This window comes from Tursiops truncatus, chromosome 3, assembly GCF_011762595.2.
Source record: "Tursiops truncatus isolate mTurTru1 chromosome 3, mTurTru1.mat.Y, whole genome shotgun sequence".
Lineage (NCBI taxonomy): Eukaryota > Metazoa > Chordata > Mammalia > Artiodactyla > Delphinidae > Tursiops > Tursiops truncatus.
This window is the reverse complement of record NC_047036.1, coordinates 122,878,203-122,891,491: the sequence shown is the minus strand read 5'-3', so window position 1 is coordinate 122,891,491 and position 13,289 is coordinate 122,878,203. Positions and strand designations below refer to the sequence as shown.

Sequence of the window (13,289 nt, the reverse complement as noted above, 5' to 3'; positions counted from 1 at the left end):
GATAAGAAACACGGACTCTTTTTTCAGGTGTGTCATTTTTTTCTTTGCTTTGACTTATGGTTGGAGTGTAGTCTTTTGGAAATGATGTAAATAGAAATTTGACCCTAGTATATTTAAAATAGAGCTTCTTAAACTTTCTGGGGGGAGTGGGGTCAGGAGGCCACATGAAGCCCTTTGAAAATTTGATGAAAGCTAAGGTTCCTCTCCACAGGGGGGAAAAATGCTAAGAAGGCCATAAACATACAATGGGCCGTATAATTTGAGAGAGATCATAGGTTCCCATGAAGTTCATCCCTCAAGGGCTGATCAAGCATTTCTAATCAGGAAGATTGAAGAAAATTGCTGTGAACAAGTATGCAGAACTGAGGCACGAATGTGCAGTGCTTCAAGGGGAGGATATTGTATTCCATGCCAGAAATGGAGTATGGTTGTTCAGGCTTCGGAATGACATGGCTAGGGAATGTGGATGAAGCCCTGTTGTCTCAGAGGGCTCACCTTGAAGTTTGTCCAATCCAAATAGGATTTAGAATTTTCAAAGCTTTCTAACCTCAAACCCCTTCTTTACTAGCCTGATCTCATTCCATTTCTGGCCAGTAGCAGGGGGAGCACCAGCTGTCTGGGTTGTGATTACCTCTTGCCCACAGGAAACCTTGGGAGCAGGAATGGTGGGGGAGTGTTTCTCACAATTGGAAAATACGAACAGTGCGTTTAACCTGGGCTTCTCTTTTCCTTTTTTGGGGGGTGGGTGGTGAGAGGGGGAAACAGAGCCAGTTGGACAGAATAGCTCTTTTAAAAATGCTGCAGTGATACCTAAACCAGTTATCTTTTACTCAGGAGTGGTTAATGCTGCCTTTTGGATGAGATGGAACTCGGGTAGAACTTGTACTAGTGAATAATTCAGGAGTGAAGAGAGGACTACATGCATTCAGACGGGGGTGTTACTGCATCTAGCTTCTGCTTTGAGTTTTGGTGCATTTGATTTTTATGTACAGGGAGAATAGAAGACCTTGAATAGTCTCCCTAATCTTCAAAAATATCAGCTCAAATCCCACTTTTTTCCCCAAAAGTCTCCTTGACTATGTCAACTCTTCTGAACCCCAATATTAGAGATTCTAATTCATAATTTAATGCTTAAAATAGCATATTGGCCACTATTATTTAATGCATGTGTGCCGTGTTTCTTTTCCTGGTTGTAGCCTCCTTGAGGGTAGGCATTATATCTCTCCCACTAGAGGGTAAGCTTCATCAGGTCAGGGACACATCTAGTTCTTTTATGACTCTGATTTCATCACCATGTCTCATGTATTATAGGCAATCAATAGATAATTTTGAATAAGCAGTTCTAATATTTCAGCATCATTTATAGCTCTGATTTTTATGCTACTTATAACGTACATACTGGTAGTTGAAAAGAAAGGCAGTTTATTTTTGCTTTGCATAAAACCAAATTGGAGTCAAAGTAGGACTGTTTGAAGTGGTTGAATCTGAGACTGATCTTTGAAGTTTGGCTGTCATGGTTGATGGACCTCCCAAAAAACGTGGGGTGTTTGGAAAGTGGCTAGGTTTTATGAAACTCTCTGTTGGTTTTATTTTTAATTATGTCCTAGAACTGTACTTTGAAACCACAAGTTGACTCATTGGAGAGATTGATTTGGTTATTCTAAAGACAATGAAAAGAAACGAAGATTTGTCAAGAAACAACTTCAACTTCACCTAAGCACTGGGCTGTGTAATTTTACATGTGTTATCTCATGTAATTGTCAAAAGAACCCTGCAAACAGTAATGTATTTTCTTCTTTTAGATGTAAAAAGAGATTCAGAGAGGTAGCTAATTTACTTGGACTTTAAGTTCTGTGAGATCCAAGTGTCTGGCACAGAGTCCTTCAACTAAATGTTTGTTGAATTAAATTTATCAAAGGGTCTTCGTTCGGGCCTCAGTGGATCAAGGCTGAGTTGAATCCAAAGCTGTTGGTCCTTGAAGCCCATCCTCTTTCTACTACTGCCTCTCCTCTAAGTAGAAATTCTTGTAGAGAAAAAACAGAACCAACATTATTAGCTGGGTTTTGCTCTTGCTCTTTGCTCTTTCAACTCAGGCTACGTGAGACTTGAGTTTTCAACGTTTGGCCCCAAATATCATTTTCCTCTGTGTGTGCTATTTGCCCAGAGATGGTGCTAAAGATAAACTTGACTTCCTGGCAACAACTCAGCCAGAAACTGAGAATTGTTAGAACACGCTCTTCCTGATACCCTAAGGAAGCAAAAATAAACATTTGGAAAGAATAAAGTTGCCGAAATGGTAACACTCTTTGCATTTTAGTCTCTGTCTCCTGCTCTCCAGCCCCAGGCTGGGGGGCTAGCGGCCATCCAGACACAGCCAAGAAGTCAGCAAGTTAGAACTTTATCATGTTTTATCATTCCGGTTTGCAGCCTTCTTTTTAATAGAACTCTAGTTCTCCAAGTTGCTGATGACTGTTTCACGTGGTCAGCAAATTTAAAAGTCTTTTCCGAAGCTACAGTAAAAAAGAGGAGATATTAAGTTTTTTAACAACTTTTATTGGAGTACAGTTGACTTGCAGTGTTGTGTTAGTTTCAGGTGAACGGTAAAGTGAATCAGTTATACATATATGTATATCCACTCTTTTATAGATTATTTTCCCATATAGGTCTTTACAGAGTGTTGAGTTCCCTGTGCTATCAGTAGGTCCTTATTAGTTACCTATTTTATATGCAGTAATGTGTATATGTCAATCCCAATCTCCCAATTTATCCTTCCCACCCTTTCCCCCATGGTAACCATAAGTTTGTTTTCTGTATCTGTGACTCGATTTCTGTTTTGTAAATAAGTTCATTTGTACCATTTTTTTAGATTCCACATATAAGTGATATCATATGATATTTGTCTTTCTGTGTCTGACTTACTTCACTCAGTATGACAATCTCTAGGTCCATCCATGTTGCTGCACATGGCATTATTTCATTCTTTTTTATGGCTGAGTAATATTCCATCGTATATACGTACCACATCTTCTTTATCCACTCCTCTGTCGATGGACATTTAGGTTGCTTCCATGTCTTGGCTATTGTAAACAGTGCTGCAATGAACATTGGGGTGCGTGTGTCCTTTCAAACCGTGGATTTCTCCGGATGTGTGCCCAGCAGTGGGATTGCTGGGTCATATGGTAGTTCTATATTTAGTTTTCTCAAGAGCCTCCATGCTGTCCTCCATAACGGTTGTACCAATTTACATTCCCACCAACAGTGTAGGAGGGTTCCCTTTTCTCCACACCCTCTCCAGCATTTATTGTTTGTAGATTTTTTTGGTGATGGCCGTTCTGACTGGTATGAGGTGATACCTCATTGTAGTTTTGATTTGCATTGATATTAAGTTTTATAGGGGCAAGCTCTAGTTCTTATACATACCTCCCAACTGACACAAATACATGATTTTTAGATTTTTAGAAACTGCATCTACTTTTTAAGACTCAGTTTGAATCTATGCTTTTTTAAATTCAAGTGCTGCATAAATAATGTTTGCTTTTCTGCCGCCCACATCAGCATCAAACAGATGAAGCAAGTGATATCTTTCTGAAGAAGAGTGTTGTGTGGGGCACAATTGGAGCCAGCTCCTAACTAATTAGAAGTTTTATGGAGGGAGACTGGAGATCAATGTGTGGAGCAATCTTCTGGTGTTAAGCCTGTCAATGAGCGGAAGAGGTGGGCTTGGGAGATGGTCCTTTCACAGGGAGGACGGCTATCCACGTTTCAGAAATGTTAAGAGGGTGGAGTGGGGAAGATTGTGCTAAGCCTCTGATGCCCCTTCCTACTACAATTTCTTTAATTTTCACTTCCCAAGATGCCCTTTGCCTTTGGACACTAGCTATTTGTTTTTGTTTTTTATTTCAGGGAAACCTTATCAGGAGAGATAGAATGGAAGTCCAAAGGATAGCATATAAGGAATTGTTTAAGATTTGTTAAATAAGCTAGTATATGTTCGTCATAAATACGTACACACACACGCACACACACACACACAGATGGGGCAGAGGGCAGACACTTCACATATCCTGGGTCCTGTTCCCACTCCTACCTTGACTCTAAGCTGTAGTCTCCCCTCATTCCTCTGTCTGTGTCTTCTCCCTCCTGTTCTGCCTGCACATTCCTCTCTCCCTCCCTTCTTGCTAGCTCTGTGATCTTGGGAAATCATTTACCTACTCTGTGCTTTAGCTTCCTCTCCTATAGAATGGAGATATGTGTGTCTCCTTTGCACATTCATTGTAAACGTTAGAGAGAATGTATGCAAAATACCAACACGGAGTCTGGCAAGTGGGAGGCAGCTGTTTTTATTTTTCTTTCATGTATTTACTCGGCAGGTAAAGACTTTAACACCAGGATGGCTATATTCTAGGCTCCCTTTTAGGGAAACAAACAGAAGACCTTCTCACCAGGGGCTCATAAAATAATGAGCAAGACATTCTTTTACTGCAGGGTGGGACACAGGGCTAGGGAGGAAACTTATCCGAGAATTCAGCTCAGATATCCAGATTCCTCATGAATCAACTTCTGTGATTCCTCTATTCTGGAGGCAATTGTTCCCTCTTTTGCACTTCCTAGAGGTGTGCTATCCAATAAGGTCGCCACACTTGTGGCTACTGTGTACTTGAAATGTGCTTATTTCATTTGAGATGTGCTGTGTCAGGTACACACCAGACTTCAAAGACTTAGTACAAAAAATAAATAGCTCATTAATAACATTTTAATATTGATTACATGTAAAGAATGATATTTTGGATCTATTGGGTTAAATAAACTATAAAATTATTAAATTGTAAAGTTAATGAAAGGTAATATTTTCTTTTTTTGCTTTTTAATGTACTTACTAGAAAATTTGAAACCACATATGTGGCTCACATTGTCTCTTGGTCACGCTGTCCTAGTGCTTCACTGTGCCACTTCATGGTCCCATGATTTTCTTCTCCCATCCCCCATATGACTCCCTAACAAATTTGTCATGTGGATTATTTTTGCTTCTAAATTATAAACTCCTCCAGGACACTACAGTTATTATTTATACTGCCATTTGTTATCATAGCCCCTAACATCAAGTCTTCAGTACATATTGGATGGATGGATGGATACATGGACGGGAACTCTATATCCTGAGGCCTGTGAGCTTTAGAGAATCATAGTCTCTTACTGTGTTTTATGCAGAAGGCAAGTTAAGTGGCTGCAGATGGTCCAAAAGTCAACTGATCTCGCCAAGGTAGCACTGTACCAATTATACAATAAAGATCTGACCACAAGGCTAATCAATATGTCCTAAGACTACATCTGTGTCTGCAGCTAGCTCTGTGACCTTTGGCAATGACTTGTTTCTACAAGGAACAGTTTTCAGAATTGCACAAATGTTTGTGTTCTGCAAATGACAGATATCTGGCTGCTCCTCATTAAGCAAAGCCACAGAACCTCCAAGACACCTTCCCCCTGAAGAGTAAGAGTCCAGAAGTAGGGAGAGCAGCAGTTGCTAAGGATTCATCTCAGGAGAGCAGGCAAACAGCTCTCCTCCAGGAGCTAAACAGAATCAACTCAACTATACAAAATATGAGTGGAGTCCATTGAGCTGCAGTTTGAAACTGGCTCATCTCATTCTGACTCAGCTCCTTAAACAAAGGAGATCAGAAAATAAACACAGTTCTTGCCATGGTTTCCAATACTATAATCTTGACAAAATACCCTTGTGTAGGAGGCTTGCCAGTGCATTGCTACCATATGGTTATAGATGGGACTTTCTTTTTTTTAATATTTATTTATTTATTTGGTTGCACTGGGTCTTAGTTGTGGAAGGCGGGTTCCTTAGTTGCGGCAGGTGGGCTCCTTAGTTGCGGCAGGCGGGCTTCTTAGTTGCGGCAAGCAGGCTCCTTAGTTTTGACATGCAAGCTCTTAGTTGCAACATGCATGTGGGATCTAGTTCCCTGACCAGGGATCAAACCTAGGCCCCCTGCATTGGGAGCATGGAGTCTTATCCACTGTGCCACAAGGGAAGTCCCGGGACTTTCTTTTTTTTATGTTTTTTAAAAATTTATTTTATTGAAGTATAGTTGATTTACAATGTTGTGTTAATTTCTGCTGTATAGCAAAGTGATTCAGTATATATATATATATATATATATATATATATATATACATACACACATTCTTTTTCATATTCTTTTCCATTATTGTTTATCATAGAATATTGAACACAGTTCCCTGTGCTATACAGTAGGACCTTGTTGTTATCCATTCTATATAGTAATAGTTTGCATCTGTTAATCTCAGACTTCCAGTCCATCCATTACCTACCCCTCCAGCCCCCCACACTTGGCAACCACAAGTCTGTTCTCTATGTCTGTGAGTCTGTCTTTATGTCTGTGAGTCTGTTTCTGTTTTGTGTCATATTTTAGCTTCCACATATAAGTGATATCATATGGTAGTTGTCTTTCCTTTTCTGATTTACTTCACTTAGTATGATAATCTTTAGGTCCATTCATGTTGCTGCAAATGACATTATTTCATTCTTTTTTATGGCTGAGTAATATTCCATTGTGTGTGTATACATATACATATGTGTGTGTGTGTGTGTGTGTGTGTATATATATATATATATCTCACATCTTCTTTATCCGTTCACCTGTCGATGGGCATTTAGGTTGTTTTCATGTCTTGGCTGTTGTGAATAGTGCTGCTATGAACACAGGGGTACATGTATCTTTTTGAATTGGAGTGTTCTCTGGCTATATGCCCAGGAGTAGGATTGCTGGATCATATGGCAACCCTTAGTTTTTTGAGGAACCTCCATACTGTTTCATGGGATTTTCTTATCCCATTAGCCAGAGACATCCCCCAGTGAAGAGCCTTAAGAAGTTTATGGTGGGCCACAGTACGCATTGTAAGAGGTTTCACAGGAGTTCATACTCCAAGTGGGTGGGGGATATGTGTGTGATAAGGGTAGGGAGAGAGAATTTTTTCATCCATTTGAGAATTTAGCAACTGGTATATCAACTACCGTGGGCTTGTTGGTAGTTGAATGGGCAGGGAGTAGTGAACAGAATTACTTGTAGACCAAATAGTGAATTTTCTGTCAAAATTCGGAAAATAATACTGATAATGAAAATAATAGTTATTGAGTGTTTATTATGTGTTAGACATATTGTTGAGTATTAAATATGAATTCTTGCATTTATATATCACAGACAACCCAGTGAGGTTGGTGGTATGACTATCACCTTCTTACCCAGGCTTAGGAAGTTTTTGTAACTTAACCAAAGGTGACACAGCTTACAACTGTTGGAGCTGAGACTCTAACCCCGATCGTTAGGCTGTAATAACGATCATATACAGGGTATCTTTGCAGAATTAGCAGCATCTGTTTTCCTTACAATAAAGCAGTTTCTGGTTAATGACATTAAGAGGAGGGGACGTTCTGTCACCCTTCACCACAAATGATGAATTTTTACTGGTTATCTGTGCTATGCAACCTAAGAGAGAGAGGAAACGTGGCATAGTGGAAGGCGAAACTGGAGTCTGGGCCAGGCTCTGCCAGCTGGCCACATTTCTGGGCCTGTTTCTTCCTCTGTAGACTGCGAGGGCTGGAATACACTTTCCAAATATAATATATGAAAAAAATCATATAATAGTAAATCATATTATTGTTCATCATGAACATTTCTTCTGCTAGAGTGTAACTACAAATGGGTCAATAGGTCCTTAAAATGTTTTGAGATCATCTTTTATTCTGATTTCTGAAATCCAGTTTTGGAACACAAAGCAGTTTGACCTTTCTGAAAAATCATAAAGATTTATGACTTTTCATGTGGAGAATGCAGTCAGTATTACTTACAGCTCTGAGCCTTGAGAAAGAAACCTGATAACAAGGATGTTAGGTCAGTTGACACGAGTGCGATATTTATAGCTAAACCAAAACAAAAGCGCTTTGAAATCACTCAGTTCAGCAAGAAAGGCATGTAAAGCAGGGGTGAAGACTTTCAGCTCTTGATTCAGTTAGAATAATTCTAAATTTAGCTCTGCGGCTAAACAGTCATAACCTTAATCAAGTCACCATTCTGTCAAACTGCCAGTGTCATCCTCTGTATAAAACATGAATAATAATAATGGGACTTACCTCCATAGAGTTATTACATGAATGAAATGCATTATGTTTGTAAAACATCTAAGACCTTACCCTATGCATTGCACAGCCTCGGTAAGTGTTAGCTGCTCCACTTATTAGAAGGCAAGTAATTTACCATGTATAACAAGCATCCTTTTTTAAAACTCTAGATATCATAAAAGTATATTTTACCATGGAGATCATTAGACAATAGATAAATGTCACCGGAGAAGTTATATGAGCATCTCACCTGGTCTATTTTGGAACCACATAAGCTAAAACCCTAGGATGTGGATAGAAAGGGTAATCATTTCTTAATTTTAAAGAGATAAACGGATTCATATAATGAGTCATCTCTAATTTCCCCTAATTTCCCTACAGTATTCTGTGAAAATAAGCACAGTTCTGCACACTGAATATTATTCGGTTCTTTGGATGTCAACTATCGATTGTTAGGAGACAAGGGGATCAATAATAATAAATGTTTGAAGTTGTCAGCTGTGGTGCTGTTGGGAGGATGGGAAGAGAGAGAGAGGGAAGGAGAGGGAGAGACAGACAGAGAGACAGAGACAGACGCACAGCTGCCTGACAGAGCACTTTGTGATCCATCTCATTACTTCCCATTCACCAGAGCTTAATGTGAAAATGCCTCAGCGAATGGAGAAGCTGTTTCAACAGGTCTTCCCCACAGTAAGTAAGGTGTCAAGGTTTCATAACCACTGGATGCCCTGAAGTTAGACACTGCCTCGTCACATGGAAGCCAAAGCCTGGGAAGAAGACGGCATATTTCCATTGCCAGTGTCCAAACAGGCAGGGGGAATTTGGTGTGATGATACAGACAGGTTTTGTTTCAAGGCAGCCTAAGAACTTGGCTTACTCAGATCCTTGCATGTGCTCTTGCTGTGACTAGTGTGAAAGGCTAAAGATGACAATGAAATTATTAGCTAGTTAGTAAACATGACATGAGAGGGAAAGTAGCACAGAAAAATCTCCCTGCTACTTAGGAATGTAGGTTAAAAAAAAATCTCTCTGTGGAATGTGCTCAGTCGAAGCGCTGATATTCTCTGGATAGTTTGAGACATCCTGGATTCCTTACCCATCTGTTTGAACCTGTCACCTTTGCTTCTTTTGTATAGGTCAGTTTTCTTTGCTTTGTTTTCAGAACTCTTTACATGATGTCTCTACGAAATAGGTTTCAGGTACTTAACACACCATTCCCCAGTTTGCCTGGAATTTCCTTAAAGTATGAGAGCAGGGAGAGTTCCCATCGCTAAGCCCCGAAGTCTTAGCTGAGTCTGTACTGCTTGCCTTTAGCTGTGCTTGGCTTCATAAGAACAATGTGATTCTACTCATGTTGCAGATCAAATAAGAAGATATGCTAATCCCTTGCCCATTTTTTAATGATGATGTTTCCCATTGCGTACAGGCATTCCCATTCATATTTTTATACTTAAAAAACACAGAACTCATATTTTGTGCAACTTACAAAGGTACCCCCACCAGAATAATTTAGCCATTCCGTTTTGTTATGAATCACATATTAAAAAATAGTTTCCCCCTTTATCACCTGACAGATTATTAAAAATTTTTTTAAAGTAAAAAAAGGATTGGTGTTTACAAAACTTTGTTCCCAAAGAATCATGACATGACATTAAGCATAGTAGCTGTGTCACTCTTCTTTTTGAAGTGTATTTTTCTTACTCTCATTAGAATAAAGATAAACTAAGACCATAATCATGTTAAATCACATTAAACAGTCTTATTTTCTTTCAGTCTTTTCTTTCTATAAAGAAATGTCTAATGTGTTATTCAGTCTATTTGTTGTCCCTTTTTCTCTGTGTTAGAGAAAATATTTCTGATTCAGAAGACTGTCCAGTATCAAAGTTAATAATTTTCCTTAATTAATTACCGAATTGTTTTATTTCTGATTTTCTGTATCAGTATTTCATTTTACTAAGTCAGGGTTGTTAAGTCATCTGAATGTTTTTGTCTTTGTAACCTGCGTGAGGAGTTACTTGAACAATAGAAACGGTGACAAATCACATGTAATTTGAACCAGAACTGAGAATTCCAAAGGAAACATTTTTTTTCCTCGGAGAGTTTGGCCTGCAACAAAGCAGGATTGTCATGTTTTTAGTGTTGTCTGTTTTGTGTTGGAAAAAAAATAGATCATCTTTTTGTCTATACAGTCACTCTGTGGTATTATCTCCATCTGGCTGTCTCTACAGCCCTGGGCCTCTTAGCTCTGAGTAAGTGTGTATCAGCAGCTATTAATAGCCAAATTCTACAATAGTCTGCTGTCACAGATGGAATCTGAGCTTCTGAAGACTAAGACCATAAAAACTCATTACAAAGAAAGAGGTACATTCTTAGGCACTTAATGCAATTAAACTATAAATAATGAGCACTTTTAAAGGAATATACCAGCCCCTGATTCTGGTTTGTGGATTTGGTCATTGATTTGGTCCTTGATACATAAGTTTTTCCTTTATGATGATGTGTGGATCTGTAGTAATAACTGAAACACTGTATGTAAAATTGCAAGAGAATATCTTGTTTTAGAAAAAAAAGTGATATTTAACTTGAGGGTATAATAGAAAATTCCATCACAACAAATAAAAGGGGGAAAAGAAAACCTTTGAACTAAAGAATGTATTATTCATCATGGACCATAGAATTCATGGAGGTGTGCATGTCCATGAAGGAGAGGTTGCTTCTTAACCCCCTGTGACTATTGCAGGAACCAAGACACCCATCATGAAAGAAAGCATCTTTGACTGTTTTTTTCTCTCTCTCTCCCTCTCCTTCTCCCCCTCCCCAAATATATCCATGGAAACTCCCAGCTATTTTCCCCCTAGGCAAGGCAGAGCTTGCTCCCTCTAAAGGAACTGTCTTAGTATTTCTGGTTAAGAGTATAGGAAGAAGATGGAAAAAGGAATTAAAATCTATTTCTGGACCCTCTTTCCCTGTGATCCCCTTGCTTCTCTAGTATTTACCAAAAGAATTAAAGGATTTATTAAATCAGATTAACTACAGTGTCATCTGTTCTATACACAGTAATATCAGAGATGCAGCGAGGCTAGGAAAATGAAAACCCAGTGCTGTGCCTGGAATTGATTCTTTATCGATACTTATTGTATAAATGAAAGGGAGAAATTTCCTTTAGTTTCTCATTAGGTTAGAATGTAGGTTTTATGAGGGTGGGACCATATTGGTTTTGTTCACTTCTCTATCTCCGGCATCTACTACAGTAAGTATTATTGAAGAAATAAATGTATCAAGTTAAAGCAGCTTGTGAGCTCTTGAAAAGGGTTCATATAAATTCCTTCTCAGCTCTGTGCTGACATACAATTCCTCAATATTTTCTTGATAGGAAACCTTTAGAAAATAATGTATTCTGAGTGCCCTTTTCCCTTTTATGTCTATGTAAGTTTTTATGACCCATGCTGCCTTTTTTGAATACCTAAAAACAGAATCCCCAAACATGAATCTCCTATGGTACTTTGAAAGTGATTCTCATGTCAAATAGTATAAATTCATTTAGGAACACAGTGAATCCACTTGAACTAGATTTGAAATTTTCTACCAGTAGCTGTTGGGGTAACGGTGAGGGTATGGGCATTCAGTGTAGGGTATAATCCCTGTCAGTTCAGCTGGCTCATTTATTCATTTCTTCATTTGTTCCAACTATTACATAATCCCCTATTATGTGCTTGACACAAAGGATACAATAGTGAGTATGACAAAAAATAGCCCTCATTTCGTGGATCTAATGAGGATCCATAAGAGGATGGGGAGAAAGCAGGAATTCAACAACCAATTTCAGGGAAGTGTAGAAACTGCCAACTTGAGTTCGAATAGTTATTGAGCACCTATGATGAATCAGTCTCCAGTAATGTTAAAGAAATAAGGTATAAATGAGTTAATAATTATACCTTATTATTATATGTTAAATAGCTATGTGAGAAAATGGAGATATATTCCAGGACAATAGAGGGTTTGTTGAGAAATGCGTGGTATAGTTAGAGGTGATAGGAATTCAGAGAAAGATTAAATTACTAGAATTGAAGCCACCTGTGCATATTCATAGAGGAAGGAGAATATCAACTAGGTCTTTAAGAATGGAAAGGGTTTAGTTGGAGATGCAATTCCACAGTAAATGCAATTTTAAAATAATGTAATTGTTAAAGTTGCTGACTTTTGAGTTCTAATAAAAAAACAAAAGCCACACCAAATACATCTTATCTGAATCCCTTTATGATGCAGGGAAATAACTTCTGAGTGAAGGTACTGAATTGGTCATTTGTAAGTCAGTGATTCCAGGAGCCTATTCTCTTGAATTGTTGCATCATGTGATCTGGGGAATTTACCTTGGGTTAGAACTCATAAGGCAAAGATTGCAGTAAAGACTTGTTTTCATTATCACCTCTAATGTGCTAGATAATGTGATCTCAAAAGTTCTCCTTCAGTGTAAGGGACCTAGGGAATTCTGGCCAACTTCTAGGTTAACCCCAGTCCAAAGAACCCATTCAGTTATAGAGGGCTGTGGGCATGATGGTTAAGAGAATAAGCTTTGGATTCAGAATAATCTGGTTTCAAACTTTGGCTAGACTACCCTTTGTTGCTTTGGACAGGTTATTAAATCTCTCCTACATTAGTTACTTTATTTACAAAATGAGAGTGTTCAGATTAAATTAGATAATCTATGTGTACATAGCATGCTGACTGGGGCATTGTTTCAGTGAATGACAAGTGCTGGAAAGATGGCGATGATGATAAGCCTGGAGATGACTGAGCATTTGGATCTTAATTTTTGAATGTTTTACTGGAGTCTGAATTTCAGTGTCCAACTTTGTCTGCCTTCTAGGTCAGTCTCTCCTTAAATTTATAAACTCCTAATATTCCTCAGGCATGAGATTTAAAAATAATTATCTTAATTATTCTGAATTCCATAGGCCTGTTTGGAATTAGAAAGACAACAAAAACTTTAACTGAATGCTGTGTCAAGAATATCTGCCGTATGTGATACCAAAAAAAACCCGGCATGGTAAATGCTTACACTTTTAATGCTCATTCCAGTTTTCAAAGCACTGTAAAATGTAGCATTGTACTGGGCCCTCCCAAAATGTTAGCGATTGCCTCT

The 13,289-nt window shown here is 38.5% G+C and overlaps 1 protein-coding gene across 3 annotated transcripts in view; it reads left to right on the top strand.

Annotated features, from left to right (window-relative positions):
• The window catches only part of PPP2R2B (protein phosphatase 2 regulatory subunit Bbeta), a 334,618-nt gene that overhangs the window by 75,420 nt on the left and 245,909 nt on the right, over positions 1-13,289 (top strand). The gene's annotated exons all lie outside the window — the stretch shown is intronic.